A 14,332-nucleotide genomic window follows, 5' to 3' on the forward strand; every position below is an offset into this window, starting at 1 on the left:
CATACCTGTCTGATAGAAAGTTTTTAGTGAAGTTGGGAAATTTTACCTCCTCTCCTGCACCCCTGACCTGTGGCCTTCCACAAGGCTCGATTTTAGCTCCCTGCCTATTTTCTCTTTACTTGCTACCTCTGGGCTCTATTCTACGTAATCATGGAGTGTCATTTCATTTTTACGCAGATGATACTCAAATCTACATACCTATTAAAAGAAACAATTCCACTGCGATTACTTCTCTTGTGAAATGTTTAGAGGAGGTTAAATCATGGCTAGGCGAAAATTTCCTCTTCTTAAATGAAGACAAGACTGAGGTAATTGTTTTTAAGTGTATTAGCCCTGACTTAGAAACCTTGTCTGTTTTTAGATCCTCACAGATACGTAACCTAGGAGTTCTTATTGACCAGCATTTAAAATTTGATAAACATATCTCTTATGTTATTGGAACCAGTTTCTATCAGCTCCGCTTACTGTCCAAAATCAAACATTTTCTCACACCAAAAACCCTAGAAATGGCTGTCCACGCTTTTGTTACGTCGCATTTAGATTACTGCAATTCTCTATACTGCGGTATATCTAAGCGTCAAATTGCGCGTCTTCAGCCTGTTCAAAATGCTGCGGCCAGACTCCTTTTAAAATGTCGTAAACACGAACACATTACTCCAGTTCTCAAATCGCTACACTGGTTGCCGGTCTGTCAGAGAGTAGACTTTAAAATTCTCTTATTTGTCTATAAATCCCTACACAACATAGCCCCTGTTTACCTCTCTGAACTTCTTCAGCTATACATCCCATCCAGAAGCCTACGATCCTGTGACCAGGCATTGTTGGTAGTCCTGCGAGTTAGGCTTAAATGTAGAGGTAAACGTGCATTTGCAGTGGCAGGTCCTAAACTCTGGAATGCCCTTCCTCTGGAGATTAGAACAGCCCCTTCTCTGTCTGTTTTTAAGTCTCGGCTAAAAACATTTATATTTTCCTTAGTGTATTGACTACTGTGATTTGGCCTTTTAAAGTTTTTTAATCAGGTTGTTTTAAACTGTTGACGACAATGATATAGCCTATGGGGCTGTGTTAAATTTGTGCATGGTCTGTTTTATATTTGTAGAATGAATGTTTTCTCCTGTAAAGCACTTTGGTCAGCCTGCTGGCTGTTGTAAATGTGCTATACAAATAAAATGAACTTGAACTACGTATTTTCAATGTATCATTTTACAAGGGCGTAGATTTGTTTATTTAAAAATCAAACCAAAAATGAAATTTGAAACAAATGAACCATATTTTTCTCATGGCGTTGTGGCGGGGTAAGAGACACGACACACGCACAGTGACAGTGAAAGCAATCCCGGTGGGGAATTTATTAAACATTCAAAAAGGCTTAGTCCAAAAAGGTGTCACCCGGGGTGCTCTCTGCCACTCCGTGCTTGTGCAGTCTGGTGCTCTCGTGCTTCCCTCGCTGGCCTCGCTCTCGCTCTCGCTCTCACTCTCACTCTCACTCTCACTCTCACTCGGGGGCTGATAAGACACAGCGTCAGACGTTGTAGGAACCAGGACCCAGAGTGATGGGAGCACGCGGCTTTTGTGCCCGGCAGCTAATCGATGTCAGCTGATGTCAATCAGCGTTAGCTGCCAGGCCGTTTCCCAGGTGACTCTGATCCTGGATCGGTACCTCGTCACAGGCGTAAACTGCCTGATAACTTACCAGATATTTCTGTTTAGAAAGAGAGGTAGGTCTATGTGTTTTGCACATTGAATAAAAACACCAAAACAATTAATTTACTGTAAGTGCTTTTCTATGATGTAAAGCAAGAATTTATTTATTATGTCCTATTTTCAACCATGTAATAAATATTACTTTATTTTGTTTGTATGTTCTCTCCACTCTTCTTCACAGCTGTACGGCTTTCAATAAAGATGACTCCTTCTGCTTGTCAGGTCTCGGTTCTAGGACGTGTAGTTTTCATCTGTCTGTCCTCTGTCTGTCTTTATTGCACAGGGCTTTGTTTTGACAGTTCACCATGTGCCCGGAGTCCACATGTTGACCCTGCCCCTCTCTTTACCTTGTTAATTATCTCATTTCAATCTTTCGGTTTCCTTTACTTCACCTGGGATTTCTTGATTCTTTCTCCCATCTCCATCTGTTCCTCATTCGCCTCTAGTTTGCCCTCCTTTTTATTCCCTGTGTTCCTCTTGTCTTATGTCAGTCCGTTACATTTTAGTACCTTATGGTTGCCCATGGTTGGCATCTTGCCTATAGTTTCTAGCTCTTTGGAATCACCTTGTCTTGTCTAGGCAGCGTTTAGTCCACTGGTGTCTGCCGCTGCCTTGCTGCCTGTTTTTATCCAGGCTCCCTCTGGGATTCCACTGCTTCGGAGACTCGGACTACTGCATGGCTCTTTCTGTCCAGGAGACTCCTAGCCGACGGCATCGGATTCCGGTTGCTGCTTCCGCCTACCTACGTGGCGTTAAGTCCACCTATTGGTCTTGTATATTCATCTTGTGGATTCACTTCAGTCGGTCTTGTGGAACTTCCTTGTGGATTTATTTTGTGGATTTATTTTGTGGATTTCCTTGTGGGTTTTTTCGTGGACTTCCTTGTGGATTAATTTTGTGGACGTCCTTGTGGGTGTATTTTGTGGACTTCCTTGTGGATTGATTTCTTGGGTTTACCTTGTGGATTTATTTTGTGTGCTATGCCTGGCAGAGTTTTATCGCAATCTTTCGTTTCCTTGCCTCTGGGTTCACGGTGGCATATGGACGGCGCAGCAGCATTTTCTCTCTGTCCCCTCTCTGAGCTGCAGTCTCTTCCTTCACCCCCCTGGGCAACCAGTCACTGCCATTTCCCCTGGTCTTTGTGGCTGAGCGCTCTAGCAACCTGCCTCTTTTCCCGTAGACTTTGTGACTTCTCCACTTCAATGGTTTTTTACCAATCTGATCTTCCACATTGCTTGTGTTTGCAAAGGGAGTCTATTAAAATCTATTACTACCCTGCATCTGACTCTGGCTCATTCATCACTGAACAAATATGGATTCAGCAGGGTCTGATCCCCTTACACTCCGTCCTCGCCCAACAGAAAGTTCTGCTGAGACAACAAGCCACCCAGCTCAAAGCCACCGCAGAGGAGGTCAGAGTCCTTAATTCCTGAGTGCCGGAGCTCGTTACCCATTTCGAAGACCTCCAGTCAGCTGCGGTTTGCGGTACACCTCCGAAGCTACTAAGGTTGCTTATGTCATCATGCTTCTCTCTGGCTCGGCTCGAGATTGGGGTGTAGCAGCCTGGGAGGCCAAGGCTCCTTGCTGTGCATTGTTTGAGAACTTCAACAAGGAGATGGTCAGCCTGTTTGACTGAAACGGACGCTCAGTTATCTCGCAAAACCCAGAAGGGGGGCTCTGTTATGGATTATGGCATTTTCCTCAGAACCCTTGAGGCGGCATGTGATCGGAATGAAAGAGCCTTCCTTGATGGATTAAGCCCAAGCATTACCAATGAAATGGCTCCTCTGGACCACCCCTGGTTAATTTTGATGTGCGCGTAGAGAGCCTGTTGACCTGTCGCCACCAACGCCAACAGGTGGGTGGCAATTCTCTCAAAAATTTTCCAATCTTGTCTGTGTTTCCAGTAACCTCCCTGAACTTGCCTTTGAGTTCAGGATTGCAATGTCCATTTGATGTACAGGAGGAGCATCTTGCACATCGAAAGATGTTATGAATCTCAATGGGAACCCAATTGCAAGGCAGGACGACAGGAGGTGAAGGGGTAAACAGATCTATTTATTACAAATAACAAGACAAAACAGGCAAAACAAAACCCACAATGGGGAAAACAAGACAGGAGAAACTATAAACTTTAACAAGGACACTAACTTACTAAACTACAAAACAAACACTGGGAACAAACACTAAACTAAGACTTACTAGACACAGGGTTGATAAACAGCATACAAGGAACAATGACTAACAGGAACCAGGCAAGACCTCAACAGGAACAAGGTAAACATCTACAGCATACAGACACGTCTAGAACATGCAAGGTAACACTTACAATGAACGCGCACAAGACAATGAAACGTGAGGACTCTTATAGGGGAGATAACAAGAGGGAACAGGTGCAAGGGATTACAATCAAGGAAAGCTAATCAACACAAACTATGAAACAGGAGGGTAGGAAACGATGACGCGACTCGAGGAGAGTATGGAAGCCCATAAGCGTCACAACCATTATGGAAGCCCATAAGTGTCAACACCATCTCTCCCCACATGAAACAAAGGATTCTGTATGATTCCACCTCTAAACCAAGAAATACCTGACAAGGAGAGGTGGAACCATGACAGAACCCCCGCCTTAAGGAGCAGCAACCTGATGCTCCTCAAAGGCACGAACAAGACAGGGCCGACTGGGACAAAGACAAGAACCAGACAGACAGGGTCAACATGATAAGGGGGATACAAGACATGACAATGAGTGGACTAGGGTGTGACAATAAAAATAACAGACAAGGGAGGGGGGGTGGGGGCAAACAAGAAAACACAGGGGACTGTCCAGAAGGGGTAGGGCTGGGTGGGGAAGTTCCAGCCCTTGGGGACGCGCCAGGGCGCGGAGCCCCAGGAGGCTTGACAGGGGTAGTCCTGGGGGGAACTGTCCTAGTCCCCTGCAGGACTGCTGGGCTGGACCGCGGCTGGAATGCCGGGCCGGACGAAGGCTGGACGGCCGGCTGGAATGCCGGACCGGACGAAGGCTGGACGGCCGGCTGGAATGCCGGACCGGACGAAGGCTGGACGGCCGGCTGGAATGCCGGACCGGACAAAGGCTGGACGGCCGGCTGGAATGCCGGACCGGACAAAGGCTGGACGGCCGGCTGGAATGCCGGACCTGACGGCGGCTGGGCAGCGCTCTCTGACGGCGGCTGGGCAGCGCTCTCTGACGGCGGCTGGGCAGCGCTCTCTGACGGCGGCTGGGCAGCGCTCTCTGACGGCGGCTGGGCAGCGCTCTCTGACGGCGGCTGGGCAGCGCTCTCTGACGGCGGCTGGGCAGCGCGCACTGGCGGCTGCTGGACCGGGCTTGGTTCCGGCTCCTGGACCTGGCTTGGTTCCGGCTCCTGGACCTGGCTTGGTTCCGGCTCCTGGACCTGGCTTGGTTCCGGCTCCTGGGAGGAATCTGCGGCCGGGCTGGACGCTCGGACCGTCACCTCCCCACGGCGCCCCCCCAAAAAATATTTGGGGTTTGACACCTCTGGATTCGGGAGCACCGGACTGGGTAGCACCGGACTGGGTAGCACCGGACTGGGTAGCACCGGACTGGGTAGCACCGGACTGGGTAGCACCGGACTGGGTAGCACCGGACTGGGTAGCACCGGACTGGGTAGCACCGGACTGGGTAGCTCCGGACTGGGTAGCTCCGGACTGGGTAGCTCTGGACTGGGTAGCTCCGGACTGGGTAGCTCCGGACTGGGTAGCTCCGGACTGGGTAGCTCCGGACTGGGTAGCTCCGGACGTCTCTTCTTTCTCCCCCGCTTGCCAACAGAACTGGTGGGCGGTGGAGTGGCTATAGGAGGCGAGGAGAGACCTGCGAACCCGATCTGCAGGGCACGATCCTCCGGGATGGCGGACAGCACCGTGGGAGAACTCACCCTGGACCACTCGCGATCTAACAGGGCCTGGACAGTGTCCGCGAAGCTCTGGGACTTCAGCTGGCGCATCTCAGCGGGTCCTAGGGGCTCATCGAGGCAACTATTAAAAATTGCCTTCAACTCCGCCTCGTTGAACCCCGAGGACCGCGCTGCAGCCAGGAAGTCCAGGGCAAAGTCCGTCGGGAACCTCCCCCGCTGCCTGAGGCCAAACAAGACGTGGGCTTGGTGGCCTCTGGTAGCAGCAACCTCCGCCTCGTCTACTCTACCTGCTGGGTTCCTTCTTGGCGCGTTCATTCTGTTATGAATCTCAATGGGAACCCAATTGCAAGGCAGGACGACAGGAGGTGAAGGGGTAAACAGATCTATTTATTACAAATAACAAGACAAAACAGGCAAAACAAAACCCACAATGGGGAAAACAAGACAGGAGAAACTATAAACTTTAACAAGGACACTAACTTACTAAACTACAAAACAAACACTGGGAACAAACACTAAACTAAGACTTACTAGACACAGGGTTGATAAACAGCATACAAGGAACAATGACTAACAGGAACCAGGCAAGACCTCAACAGGAACAAGGTAAACATCTACAGCATACAGACACGTCTAGAACATGCAAGGTAACACTTACAATGAACGCGCACAAGACAATGAAACGTGAGGACTCTTATAGGGGAGATAACAAGAGGGAACAGGTGCAAGGGATTACAATCAAGGAAAGCTAATCAACACAAACTATGAAACAGGAGGGTAGGAAACGATGACGCGACTCAAGGAGAGTATGGAAGCCCATAAGCGTCACAACCATTATGGAAGCCCATAAGTGTCAACACCATCTCTCCCCACATGAAACAAAGGATTCTGTATGATTCCACCTCTAAACCAAGAAATACCTGACAAGGAGAGGTGGAACCATGACAGAAAGAGAAGGGGGCAGCAAAAATTTGAAAAGTGGCTCTGTGTGTCTTGAAGTCTGCAAACCTGTGATCAAATTCCTCCTGTAGCTTCATAATGGCATCAGTATACTTCTCACCACTGAGGTTTGTGTCCACATCCATTAGTGTCTAGTATGCTGGGAAATGGCAGAGGTTTGTCTGAGAAATCTGGGCTTTCCATAACACAAGTTTTGTAGAGAATGCCCTCATGTTGTCATAGGCAGCACTGACAAGCTGCCCCTGGCATTGTAACTTCTTGTTCAGTACATTCAGCTCCTGTGTGATGTCAACAAGAAAAGCTAAGTCCATGAGCCGTTTGGGATCAATTAACACAGGAACAGACATCCCATTCGGCTCCATGAAGGCTTTCACTTCTGCTCTCAACTCAAAAAAAATCTTCAGGACGTTTCCCCTACTGAGCCAACGTACCTCAATGAAGTAGAGCACATCCTCATATTCAGACTCTATTTCCTCCAAATAGGCGCAGAACTGCCGGTGCTTTAAGCCCCCAGACCTGATATGATTGATGCATTTCACAACAACAGACATCACATTGTCAAACCTCAGGCATTTGCCGCAAAGGGCCTGCTGATGGATAATGCAGTGCAGAGCAATTGCCTCCTCCACATTCATCCCTTCCAGTTTTCTTTGAACAAGTGCCACCAGTCCATTTTTCCTTCGTCATTGATGGCGATCTGTCAGTTGTTATTCCAGCAAAACTCTTCCATGACAAACCCGCATCCTCAAAAGCACCACACAGCTGGTGGAACATCTCCTGAGCGGAGGTCTGACCATGCATTGGAATACATTTGAGACCCGCGATCGCTGTGATTTTTTTTCCCGGTTCCTGATCACCGGTCTCAAATGGAGACAGGTACGGTCATATATCATTAAACGCAATACAACTATAGGCTATACAAACTATACGCTAAGCCTTGCAATCACATAGGGGAAATAAGTCAGTAAATTTGAGTAAAATCATCCCGTGCAATTGCTTCATGTGAAACACTGATGTGGGAAGGTCATTTATAAATCACAGGAGGTCTCCAGAAAATACTGATGCCGTGCAAAAACTGTGAATGATGCTAATGTGCAGTGTGGGGATTAATGCGTTACAAAAGTAATGTATTACAGTAACATATTACATTTTGCTGTAACGCAGTAGTGTAAGGCATTACTAATACATTTTCATACCTTTTTTTCATAAACGCTTGCGTTACAACAAACTTTTCCCACGAGACATTAACAACTCAAAAATCCCTCACGTAAATTCTACTTCCTTGTCGTGAATAGACGCGTGTGGTGTCATTCATTTCCCTCTGGCTGGCATGATTTCCGTGTCTGAGCTAAATGTCCGAGGATATTGGCCCTGCCCGGTGCGCTGTAAACCTAGAGGCAGTGTTGCCATGGTCGTGATTATCCCGCACATTTGGGCTACTTTGAAAATGCAGATGCGGGAAATATTATGGAGCCGCAGGTTGCGGGTTTTTGGGCTATTTTGATAATGTACTGCGGCCGCTAAAATATTTATTTATATTCTATGGATAAATGTTAATTGAGGAGATTCTTAATGTGAATTCATAATCGGATGAATACCTGGCAACTCCAGGATCGGCCCGTTCTAAAAAGTGTGGGGAGCGAGTCCGACAGGCAGGCTACAGTACAGGGAGGGACGCGGTACCTCAGCTCAACCAAAGAGAAAAATATAGCGGTGGTATTAGACAATGCATCCGAATGATGTTTTTACCAATGTTTCATCAGGTAAATGTCACATTGCATAATGAATGAATTCATTCGTGAGTGTACAACACGTGATTTTTCCGGCTGCCAAATATCACGTTTGAGCGGCGCTATACGCATTCTAGAACAACTAAAACATTGACTTGGTTGTACACATTATGTCACGAAACGTATGGTGAGAGAAGAACCCAAATGCAGGCAGCGGTACGGGATAACAAAAGACTTTAATAAAACACAAAACAAAAACCCACAATGGGGTAAAATATAGGGAATAACAAAGCCAAACAGGAACGAAAAACTCACGGACGGTAACAAGCTGTAACAAAAATCTTAAATCAAAACTAAGGAACAGAGTACTGGAGCAGAAACACTGGGACACAGAATTGCAACAAATCCTCAAAAGAGCAAGCAAGTATAACCAAGAACTAGAACAGGTACAAGAACAAACGAGCACAGGACAGAGAATACCAGGGCATTAAATAGGGAGACGAACAAAGGATAATTGACAAAAGGCAGGTGTGGGTAATAAAACACTCAAGGGAAGCTAACGAGGAGACGAGAGGGTCGGGGCCATAGACGAGACACGGGAAGGCGCATGACAGCCAATATCTAAGCCATGCCATGTCCTTCTCACACAAAACCCTAGGCTTTGCCGTGACTCCGCTGCACGAACAAGAATAAACATGACATGATAGCGGAATCATGACACATTATACATATGCAATAAATATAACCATGCTTATTTCGGAAGTGCATGTCTTACGAACAGAAAACATTTCCGATCTTTTTTAAAGGGCACCCAACCCAAAAATGAAAATTCTGTTATGGATTACTCACCCTCTAGTTGTTCCTAACCTGTATAAATGTTAGAAACTGAAAATTCTTTGGCATCATTGACTACAATAGCAGAAAAGACCATAATGGTAGTCAAAGGTGACGCAGAAGATTTTTGCTTTCCTAAATTCCTCAAAACATCTTTTGAGTTCAACAGAACAAAACATATATAGAATTCTTAGGAAACCATTCAGATAAGCAAATACAGCAATAGAAACGTCTTTTGGCTGTTCTTAACTTTGATTTTACACCAGAAAAGAATTAGGCTATTTTTCATTCCCTTTGGGCGGTGTTTAATCTTAGTATTTTAATCTGTTTAATCTTAGTATTTTTGTATTTTCAAACTAATATACTTTTTTGCCTCATTAGATTACAGTGTTTCAAATACATCCATTTGAAATACAAAATACTATTAATTTGTAACGGTATTTTGTATTTAAATGCATTTAATCATAGTATATTTTTGTACAGCCTAGTTTTATGTTGGGAATCAGTCAAATAAAGAAGCAGAGAAACAGGCCGTACTGAACCACATTCTGTTTACTTAACACTTCTTCCTCGTACATTTCTCTCCTACCATAGAACAAGTATATACAACAGTGCCAACTAGCGGAAGCCTTAAAAGTAGCACAATTATCCAGACACAACATCCTCCCTTTTTTTAGAAAGAATGTAGCCGCATTTTAAATAACAGAAACATGTATATTGTGGCGAACCACAAGTATTATGTTGTTAAGAGACATTCACCAGGGTACTGTACCTTTAAGGGAGGGAGGAGTTAGTTTAGTGATGTTCCGGTTTTGAAGTGTGTGTTTGTTTTGATCTCACTCGTTGTTCGGCGTGAGGAATATTAAAGTGGATACTACGCTGACTCGACGCATCTTCGTCTCTTGTCTCCTCATTTCTTGTACTCCACAATTGGTGACCCCGACGCGTGTTAGATACGGCTGAATTATGTCACACGACGAAGGAATTGAAAATGCTGCTGCTAGCGGCGCTGCTAACGTAGGTGCTACCTGCGCCGCCACCGTAAAATTACCGGACTTTTAGCAGGACAACCCACGGCCGTGGTTTCAGCATATCGAGGCTCAGTTTCAGCTGAGAGGAATAACGCAGGATGTTACGAAATATTTCCACGTGGTAGCAGCATTGGATGCCTCGACCACGGCCAGGGCTATGGCGCTGTTGGAGGCTCCTCCGGTGGACCGCAAATACGACGCACTTAAAACATTCCTTTTGAAACTTTTTGAACTTTCGGAGCTAGAGAAAGCAGACCGCCTGCTGTCTCTGAACGGCCTGTGCGCACCGCGCTGGCCAGTTCTACCCTCCCTTCCTCGAGAGACTACCGGGCGCTGGCTGTGGAGGCAGACAGGATTTTTCTCGCCAACCGGCAGCAGTTTGTCCATGCGCTGTTGCCTCTCCAGCACACCTTTGCCCCGCTTGGCCCCGCGGAGGATGACCTGGACACTGCAGCTGCCGTGACGGCCCGCCGACAGCGTGAGGACGGTTGGTGTTATTACCATTCCAGGTTTGGGGCCAAGGCCAAGCAGTGTCGCCAACCTTGCAGTTTCAGAGCCCAGGGAAAAGCCAGGGCTGGCGCTCATTAACCGCTATGGGCGCTGGCCGTGACTGCAAGCTGTTATTCATCACTGACACCATGTCTGGCCGGCGGCTGCTGGTTGATTCTGGGGCTCAACGCAGCATCCTGCCGGCGACAGCTGTGGACACTATGGTTGGCGGGCACGGCCCCCCGATGGACGCTGCCAACGGCACACCCATTCGTACCTATGGTACAAGGTATGTTGAAGTGTGTTTTGGCGGGTGGCGTGTCGGCTGGGATTTTGTAATGGCCGCCGTGTCTACGTCACTCCTGGGGGCAGATTTCCTTTGCGCTTACAGACTGTTGGTGGATGTTACAAACTGCCGCCTAATCGACGCCCTGTCTTTTGCTTCATACCCCTGCACGCTTGGAGGGGTGGGCGCGCTTTGTCTGTCGAACACGCTTGCAACTGGGGACTTGTATCAACGCCTGCTATCTGAGTTCCCTGATATCACCACGCCCACTTTTTCATCGGCGGTGGCTAAGCATGGCGTGGAGCACTACATCACCACGGTTGGCCCCCCAGTTTATGCACGGGCCCGGCGCCTCGACTCTGCCAAGCTTGCAATCGCCAGGGAGGAGTTCGCTACCATGGAGCACCTTGGCATCGTGCGCCGCTCTAACAGCCCGTGGGCTTCCCCCCTACACATGGTGACCAAGGCTGATGGTGGTTGGCGTCCCTGTGGTGATTTCCGTCGCTTGAACAACGCCACCACTCCCGACAGGTACCCAGTGACGCACATACAGGATTTCTCCGCTCACCTAGCTGGTGCCACCATTTTTTCCAAGGTGGACCTGGTGCGCGGTTACCACCAGGTGCATGTCCACCCACAGGATGTCCCCAAGACAGCAGTCATCACACCCTTTGGCCTTTTTGAATTCCTTCGGATGCCGTTCGGCCTCAAGGGTGCAGCGCAAACGTTTCAGCGCCTCATGGACTCTGTGTTGAGGGACATGCCATTCCTTTTTGTTTATTTGGACGATATTCTTGTGGCCAGTGCGTCCACAGACGACCACCTGACACATCTCAGGCAGTTATTCGGCCGGCTCAATGAGCATGGTCTCATCCTCAACCCGGCTAAGTGTGAGTTTGGCCGGTCGTCCCTCACTTTCCTCGGCCACCACGTCAACCCACAGGGGGCTGTTCCCCTCCCTGCAAAAGTGGACACCGCCGCCAGTTTCCCACGCCCACGCACTGTGAAGTCCCTGCAGGAGTTCCTGGGTATGGTAAACTTCTACAACCGTTTCCTCCCCCATGCGGCCCAACTCATGCGACCCTTATACGACGCCTTGCGGGGTAGGAGGCCGGCGGACATGTTGGATTGGTCCCAGGAGATGACTGATGCTTTTGAGGCTGCCAAAGCCGCGCTGGCCAACGCTGCTCTGCTGGCGCACCCGTCTCCAACCGCCCCTGTTGCTCTTACTTTGGACGCTTCTGATTATGCCGTGGGGGCGGTGTGTGAACAGTGGGTGGGTGGAGCTTGGCAGCCGCTTGCTTTTTTCAGCAGGAAGCTCCGTGACAACGAGAGGAAATACAGCGCCTTTGACAGGGAGCTCCTGGGACTTTTCCTCGCCACCCGTCATTTCCGGTTTCTGTTAGAGGGGCGGCGTTTCACGGCTTTCGTCGACCACAAACCGCTGACGTTTGCTATGGCCAAGTCTTCGGAACCATGGTCTGGTCGGCAGCAGCGTCAGCTCTCTGCCATCTCAGAGTTCACTACTGACAACAAAAGCATCAGCATGTGGCAGGTAAAGACAATTTCGTTGCAGACTGCCTTTCCCGGGCTGTTGCTGGGTCCGTCCATTTAGGCCTCGACTACGCTACGATGGCTGTGGATCAGACCACGGACGCTGAGGTGCAAGCCTACAGGACGGCCCCCACGGCGTTGCTCATGGAGGATGTGGTTTTCGATACGGCCAACGCTACACTCCTCTGCGATGTCTCCACTGGACAACCACGCCCTATGGTACCTGCTGGCTGGAGGCGTAAGGTTTTTGACGCCATCCACAGCCTTTCCCACCCAGGGGTGAAGGCCTCTACAAAGCTGGTGGGAGCCAAGTTTGTCTGGCCCGGCCTGCGGAGGGATGTCAGAGGCTGGTCTGCTGCCTGTGTGGCATGCCAGCGAGCAAAGGTGACCCGTCATACCAAGGCCCCTTTGGCACCCTTCAAAGTGCCAGAGAGACGTTTTGATCACGTGAATGTGGACCTGGTGGGCCCACTTCCCCCCTCCCGTGGTTATACTTACCTCCTCACCATGGTGGACAGGACCACCAGGTGGCCTGAAGTGGTTCCCCTGTCTTCCACTACATCAGCTGAAGTGGCCCGGGCATTCATTATGGCTTGGGTGGCCCGTTTCGGCACACCATCCGACCTCTCCTCGGACCGAGGTCCGCAGTACACATCAGAGCTTTGGAGTACGTTAGCTGAGATTCTGGGGGTGAAAGTCCACCGTACCACAGCCTATAATCCACAGAAGAAAGGACTTTGTGAGCGGTTTCATCGCGACATGAAGGCCTCGCTAAGGTAACAGCCTTACGAGCTGTGACTGGGTTGACCGCCTCCCATGGGTCACGCTTGGCCTTCGCTCCGCCCCCAAAGAAGATCTTCAAGCCTCATCGGCCGAGCTTGTGTACGGACAGCCTTTGCACCTTCCGGGGGAGTTTCTTCCTGATGCCATGGCCTTGTGGTCTGTGGACTCTCATCGTGCTAGGTCCCGGGACATTGCTGATGCTTTTGTTCCTATTCCCACATCTCACCATGGCCTCCCCGTGTCCTACGTGCCCAAGGATTTACCGTCGGCCAAATATGTTTTCATCCGCCTTCCGCTTCCTGGTGGGGGGGTCTAAGAACTTCGTTGTGGATATGGGGGGCAGGCCTGAGCGGGTGGCGATAGACCGTCTCAAGCCTGCTCATGTGGATATTGGTGCACCATTTCAGCTGGCCCAGCCTCCACGGCGAGGGCGCCCCCCTGCGGCAGCCTCGGCCCCTGCCCTGCCCCTGGCCCTTCGCCTATCTCGTGTTAAGCGAAGCCGTTATGGCCGCCTGATCCGCCCCCCTGTACGTTGATTTTCCTAAAAACTGTAAAATCTGTTCAGTTGTGTTATTATGTATAGAGACCTATGTTTTATTAGGGGTGAATTCTGGGGGGGCATGTGTGGCGAACCACAAGTATTATGTTGTTAAGAGACATTCACCAGGGAACTGTACCTTTAAGGGAGGGAGGAGTTAGTTTAGTGATGTTCCGGTTTTGAAGTGTGTGTTTGTTTTGATCTCACTCGCTGTTCGGCATGAGGAATATTAAAGTGGATACTACGCTGACTCGACGCATCTTCGTCTCTTGTCTCCTCATTTCTTGTACTCCACAATATGCCTATAATTAACAAGAACTGTGAAACACAATTAAATGAAGAACATATTTAACTTTTATCTTCTTGACTCCATTATTTTAACAGTTCAACCTCTCTTCATGTTCTTACTCATGTAAAACATAGTCCCTAGTCCAGATTGGCTTCTGCCTTGTCCTGGTACACCTCAATGGCATGCTCGGAGAGTTAACCATTTGTAATGCAGATTGTTGCTTTTCGTCAGTGTCATCATC

The sequence above is a fragment of the Triplophysa dalaica genome, chromosome 3 (assembly GCF_015846415.1).
Source record: "Triplophysa dalaica isolate WHDGS20190420 chromosome 3, ASM1584641v1, whole genome shotgun sequence".
NCBI lineage: Eukaryota > Metazoa > Chordata > Actinopteri > Cypriniformes > Nemacheilidae > Triplophysa > Triplophysa dalaica.